Raw genomic sequence first — 7,539 nt, 5'->3', positions numbered from 1 at the left:
AGGCTCAGCTCCCCTACGAGATGCTCGCAGACCAAGCATCCACTGAGCCTGTCGGCCCAGGGAAAGTGGCGGCAAGAGTCAGAATGACAATGCGTTGAACACTACTGACTGCCTGGGCAAGAGATCTCAGGACGAAAGTGAGCTCAGGAGAAAACAGCTACTTTCCAAGCAGAAATGGAAGCAATGAGAGAAGTCCAGAAAGCAAAAGTCTCTTTGGGTTGGAAAAGCTTCCGCAGCCCAAATAATAGGAGGATAAAACCAAAAAAATCTTGACAGAAAGCAGCTGTGAGACTTGACAAACAACCTAGTCAGCCTTGCACCAAGGTCACGGGAAGGCAGCCACTCCCCACCCAACCCAGGCGCTTGCCTCAGAGAGGAAGGAGGCTCCTGCAGATTGAGACGGAGAAGCAAAGCAGCAAGGTCCCAAAGAAATAAGACAGGCTTGAGAAGAATGTTTAGAAAAGAACCTTGAGTGTGGACCTGACCAGAAGCAAACAGATCAGAAACCTATTAAACAAACTTGGACCAAAAGGAGCCCATCACCTTTGGGTCCCAAACCGACATCAACACAGAGCAGGCTTTTAAAACTGTCCCCGCTCCAAAGGAGGGCCTCCCCTTCAACACCTCTTTTAGACAGAGCACATTTTTAACACCTTGTGTGAATTCTGATTTGAACAAACCAACAGAAAAAAGGCACAACTGTTTTTAGAATAACGTTTTTTAGAAATGATATGTTTAAAGATTTTTAAAGTCCTTTTCTGTTAGCAAGAAGTACTAAACTGTTTTAGGATGAAATGATATTATGTTTAGATTTGCTTTAAAAGTCTATACATTCCCATTCACTTCTGCTGGAAGTATAAACTGGTATAGTCATTTTGGAGGGCAGTTTGACAATATCTATTAAATATTTTAGATGTGTATATCCTTTGACCCAGCAATTCGAATTCTACAACTTATCCTGCAAAACATACTTGCTCAAGTATATGTGAGATGAGAATGTTAGCGTAACATTACTTAATAGGGAAAAACTAATGCCCCCAAACAGAAAACTGTATAAACTAAATACGGTTTATCTATATAATGGGATGTATTGAATATATTTGAAAGAATGACACAGATACACAGATCCTTAAAAATAATGTCCTTAAAGGCAATACACACACACACACACACACACACGCACGCACCAGTTTGTGCCTGCTTTGAGGGATAAGGTTGCAGGTATTTCACTATCTAAGTCAGGTATATTCCATAATGAAAGTACTATTTTATTTAAAAAACAACAATAAAAAATAAAGACTCCAGGAAAAAAAAGTGATGGGGGTAAAAATGACAAAATGTTGATCACTGTTGAAACTAGGTAACAGATACACAAGAGCATTCACTCTACTAATTTCTCTACTTCTGGCATGCTTGAAAGTTTCCATGATGAAAAGTTAAAAGAAAAGGGCAAAACCTCCCTCAGGATCCTCCCTGTCGATGCCCCCTTGTGACTAGCCAGAATAGAAACGACCTCCAGGAGACCTTGGGAGCCATGACATAAAGATGGTGCCAGGAAAGACTCTCAACCAGGAATACCCACGTAGGACATTCATACGAACAAGAGAAATACCTTTCTGGTATAAAGGCCATGAGAATTGTGGGTTTAACCATTACAGCATCTAGTAAGCATTATCCTAACATACTAATATATAAATAAATGTCATAATTTACAAAACATATAGAACAGTAGACTTTTCAGAATTTGTATTTGCAAGATTTCACTTGTTTATATTTGTCTGAGATTTTATCCCACTTGTAAGTTACTATCTTAGCCTGCCACTGTTTCATGGATGCTGGCAGAAGACACAGCCTCTTGGGTAAGAGACAAAGGACTTCATTTCTCATGGTGCAGCAACATATATGAGCATCAGCATATTAGCATTGGTTCCCGTTGCCCCGAAGTCCCACAGGGGTGACAGGATGGGCCCAGGTGACACCTGCACACGCAGTGGATTGCTTTACAGGAGAGGAATCTAGGGCCAATGGCCCAGCACTTTTTCAACAAGCAGTAAACAAGATGAATAGCCCTTGCCATCTGGCACACCCAGCAAGAACACGCAGGGAAGCTCAGGGCCTGAGGCAAATTGTTTTCCCAATGGTTCATTACAGTTTAATACCTACATTAACCAGTTTTGCTGATACAGGGTACTTGGTATGGTATTACTCTTATAAAAATTCATATATAGGTAATATTGATTTTAATGCTGCTTTTTTTTTTTCTTCTTTTTTGGCTGTGTTGGGTCTTCGTTGCTGCGTGCAGGCTTTCTCTAGTTGCGGCGAGCAGGGGCTACTCTTTGTTGTAGTGCGCGGGCTTCTCATTGCGGTGGTTTCTCTTGTTGCACAGCACGGGCTCTAGAGCGCAGGCTCAGTAGTTGTGGCGCACGGCCTTAGTTGCTCCGTGGTATGTGGGATCTTCCCGGACCAGGGCTCGAACCCGTGTCCCCTGCATTGGCAGGCAGATTCTTAACCACTGAGCCACCAGGGAAGTCCCTAATGCCAATTTTTTTTTCTTTTTTTTAGCAGATATTCATTTTTAATTATTATTTATTTATTTATTTTTGGCTGTGTTGGGTCTTCGTTTCTGTGCAAGGGCTTTCTCCAGTTGTGGCAAGCGGGGGCCACTCTTCATCGCGGTGCGCGGGCCTCTCACTATCGTGGCCTCTCTTGTTGTGGAGCACAGGCTCTGGACGCGCAGGCTTAGTAGTTGTGGCCCATGGGCCCAGTCACTCCACGGCATGTGGGATCTTCCCAGACCAGGGCTCGAATCTGTGTCCCCTGCATCAGCAGGCAGACTCTCAACCACTGCGCCACCAGGGAAGCCCCCTAATGCCGCTTTTTAATCTTACTAAAAAATAACAATTTCAGTGTACATTTTCGTATATACTAGCTTCAGGCCATGCAAAATAAGAAAATCCTATTTGTAATCACATATTTGTAGAAATTGGAAAAACTACTTTTCCCCCAAAACAGCATCTAACCATGTTATTACCATTCAAAATACCGTATACCAGTACCAGTCTGTAGTAACTGTCACAGGAAGAAAGAAGAACCTGTAACTGCTGTGCATATGGTAGATGCCCAACAACTCCTGAAGAGAAGGTTTGAAGAAAATAATTCTTAAAGCTTTACACAGGGCTTCCCTGGTTGCACAGTGGTTGAGAGTCCGCCTGCCGATGCAGGGGACACGGGTTCGTGCCCCGGTCCGGGAAGATCCCACATGCCGCAGAGCGGCTGGGCCCGTGAGCCATGGCCGCTGAGCCTGCGCGTCCGGAGCCTGTGCTCCGCAACGGGAGAGGCCACAGCGGTGAGAGGCCCGCGTACCACAAAAAAAAAAAAAAAAGCTTTACACAAAAATTTATTTTCCAAAGATGATTTCTAGGGAGGAAAATAAAAGCACTGAGAGTGTGAAGTGTGTTGAATGGTGGTCCCCAAAACGACATGTCCTCGTCCTAAGCCCCAGTACCTGTGAATGTGACCTTATTTGGAAATAAGGTCTTTGCAGGTGTGATTAAGTTAAGGCGCTTGAAACGAGAACGTCCTAGACTCTCTGGGTGGGTCCTAAGTCCAATGGCAAGGGTCCTTATAAGAGACACACAGAGAAAGTAGAACGGTGGCTCCAGGGGCTGGTGGGAGGGGGAAATGGGGAGTTGTTACTGAATGGGTACCGAGTTTCAGTCATGCAAGATAAAAAAGTTGTAGAGATCTGTAGTACAACAATGTGCACACAGTTAACGATACTATACACTTAAAAATTTATTAAGAGGGTAGATCTCACGTTATGTGATTTTTACGACAACAAAATAAGAGAGACACACACATGCAGACATAGAAGAGGCGCCTGTGTGAACACAGGGGCAGAGACTGGAGGGACGCGGCCACAAGCCAAGGGACGCCCGGAGCCACGGGGGGTGGGGGTGGGGGGTGGGAGGAGGGGTCCTGCCCTGGCGGCCTCGGAGGGCGCGTGGCCCCGCCCACACCTTGATTTCAGGCTTCTGTCTCCAGAACTGGAGAGAAGAAATTTCTGTGGTATTAAGCCACCAAACTTGTGACAAAGTGTTGCAGCAGCCCCAGAAATTTAACATAGAATGTAACGGATATCTTTTTTAATCTAAGGAAAACATTCATTTTTTTCACTAAAGGAAAAAGCCTTTCTAAGCATAACGAGGTAGGAAGTCACTCGGAAGAGGCTGATTTATTTGACTACGTAAAATTAAAAAGTCTAGCACCTCAAGAAACACCCGAAAAATGGTTAACTAAATTATGAAAAAGCCATACAAAGGACTATTATATGGCAGATAAAGAGGGGTAAGGCAGCTCTTCAGCTTCTGACAGGGAACATCCTTTCAAGATATAGTATTAAATGAAAAAGACAAACGAAAGAACGGTGTGTAAACCGTGTTAACATTGCTTTCAAAACAGTTTACACACTGTGTCAGGCAGTATGACGGCGCCCAACAATGTCCATGTTCTAATCCCTGGAGCCTGTGAATGTCAGGCTGCACAGCAAGAGAGAGTTAACGGCTAAGCCTGCTGAGGAGCCGGCCTTAAAACAAGGGTATGATCTTGGATTTACTGGGTGGGCGCAATGCGTCAGCCACAGGGAGCTCATCAGTGGCAGAAGGAGGCAGAGGAAACAGAATCAGAGACAGATGGGAAGACATGACGCTTTGCAGATGGAGGACAGACGGGAAGATGTGACGCTTTGCAGACAGAGGAGAGGCTACAAGTCAAGGAGCACAGGTGGCCTCTGGAAGCTGGACAAGACCAGGAAACAGATTCTCCCCTGGAGCCCCCAGAAGGGACGCCACCTGCCAGCAACTTGATCTCAGTCCAGGGAGAGTCGTTTAAGTTGTGTGGTTCTAAGCTGCTGAGTTTGTGACAATTTGTTATAGCAGCAATAAAAAACTTATACACACAACACTCACACATTTCTGCTAACCTATACACAGAAGGAACACAAGGAAGTGCCACAGTGGTTACCTTGCGGGGGAGGGTCTAGATGGGTGGGAGGGCAGGAACGGAAGAGAGACTCACTTTTCACTATATATAAATCTGTGCTTCTTTTTGTTTTACACTTTGTATATGGATTAATTTTTTATTTTTTTAATTTTTATTTTATTTTATTTTTTTTTTTTTGCGGTACGCGGGTCTCTCACTGTTGTGGCCTCTCCCATTGCAGAGCACAGGCTCCGGACGCGCAGGCTCAGCGGCCATGGCTCACGGGCCCAGCCGCTCCGCGGCATGTGGGATCTTCCCGGACTGGGGCACGAACCCACGTCCCCTGCATCGGCAGGCGGACTCTCAACCACTGCGTCACCAGGGAAGCCCATGTATTAATTTTTTAAAGTAATTAAAAACAATTTTTAAAGGGTGATTTTCTTTGTGATTCCTTTAAGGAAAATGGCATTTGAGATTAAAAGCTAAGTATATTTATTTTTATATAATATCGTCGTAAAGAAAGTGGCAATTTATGAAATATAAAATAATTGACAAGAAAATTAAAAACAACAAAAACATAAGACACCACTTCACACCCACTAGAATGTCTAGACTCAAAAAGATAGATAATAACAAGTATTGCTGAGGATATGGATAAGTGAGAACTCTCATACATTGCTGGTGGAAATGCAAAATGGTGCAGCCACTGTGGAAAACAGTTTAGCAGCTCAAGATATTAAATGGAGTCCCACATGACTCAGAATTCCACTCCTAGGTATATACTCAAGAAAAATGAAAACATATGTCCAAACAATAACCTGTACACATATGTTCACGGAAGCATTATTCATAATAGCCAAAGGTGGAAACAACACAAATGTGCATCAGCTAATGAACGGATAAACAAAATATGGTCTATCCATACAACGGACTGTTATTCAGCCACAGACCCATGGATGAACCCTGAAAACGTTACGCTAAGTAAAAGAAGCCAAGCGCAAAAGGCCATTTACATGAAATGTGCAGAATAGGCAAATCCCCGGACACGGAAGTAGATTAGTGGTTGCCTAGGGTGGGTGGGGTCTGGGGGAAACGGGGAATCAATGCTAATTTCTTTTGGGGATGATGAAAGTGTTTTAACAGACGATGATGATGGTTGCACCACTCAGTAAAAATACCTAAAATCACTGCATTGTATACTTTAACTGGGTGAACTTTAGAGTATGTAAATTGTATCTCAATAAAGCTGTTAAAACAAACAAATCCGTGGTGCCTGAGTCAGAGCAGCGGTTACCCTGGGGATTTCCAGGACACGGGTAACGCTCTGTTCCTTGATCTTGGAGCAGGTTACACAAGCAGGTTCACTTTCTGAAAATTCACCAACCTGTACTTGTAATTCGTGCAGTTTTCTGGATGTATGTTATACTCCAATATTTAAAAATCGGAAGAAAAAAAGCAAGCCAAAGTTAGGAATAAGCAGGAAGTATGAGGAACAGAAAAGATATACAATAAAGAATATATTCAAGGAAAGGCCCAAAGAAAAACAGATTCAGATCATATTAGTGTCGGAATAACCACATCCACAAATTCCCACTGCTGAGACCCAACAAGGAGGTGCTTTCACCACGGTTCTGGTTCCCAGGAGGGCCAGGCCTTCCTGCTCTAGAGTGTTCCTGTTCTCAAGCTCACCCTTAACTGACTGTTATAATTATAATACGCTTCCATATTGGGAACTGTAGTCTGACTTACTGGTCTTCACAACTGAAGCAGACTAAAACAACCTCTTGAATGAGAACAAAGTTTAGGGGCCACGTATATTCTTCAACAGACCCCCCCCAACAGGGAGACTGGTTATCCTCTGCCATGGTTAGCTTCAGAGAGCCTCTTCTGGTTCCCTGCAACAGGTCTCCATCCTATTTCCCAGGTGGCTCCTTTGTCCTAAGTGAAAACCCTCTGCGAAGGACTGCCAGCCCCAGCACTAACATTTCTTAGTCCTGGCAACTAACAAGAGTTGGAGATAAACTACATTGCACCAAGACAAAGAAACACATAAAAATAACAGCAGAAACAAAGAATGCTTGGGGCGATGGAGTATGACTTTAGTACTAAGACCATTCCATTCATAACTAAGGAAATCTGTACACTACAAGCCACAGCCCTCAGCAAACACTGCGATGGAAGCCAAGCCTCGTGATGGAAGCCAAGCCTGTGCTTTGTGTGAGAAGAGGGTGGGCCATCACGCCCGGAGGGGCCTCCCTGCACGTCATCAGCAGGAAAACCACCTGAGGGTGCTGAATCTCTAGACTAGCATTTTCTGAATTGAGTTCCTCAAAACACTAGTACCCCCCAAACACTAATGGGTATTCCACAAAAGGGGGTTCTATGAGCAAATAAATCTAAGAAATGCAGGGCTAAATAAAGAGAAACACGTTTGACTACAGACCTCAGTACTTCTCTCTGAAAAGGCAGTGTGTCTCCAGGGCACCAAGCAGCACACAGGAGGGGTGTGCTGTGTGCAAGCAGACATGTCTCCCAAGAATACCAGTTAATACCCCAGCG

This window comes from Stenella coeruleoalba, assembly GCF_951394435.1.
Source record: "Stenella coeruleoalba genome assembly, chromosome: 2".
NCBI classification, from domain to species: Eukaryota; Metazoa; Chordata; class Mammalia; order Artiodactyla; family Delphinidae; genus Stenella; species Stenella coeruleoalba.
Note: the sequence above shows the minus strand (reverse complement) of the source record.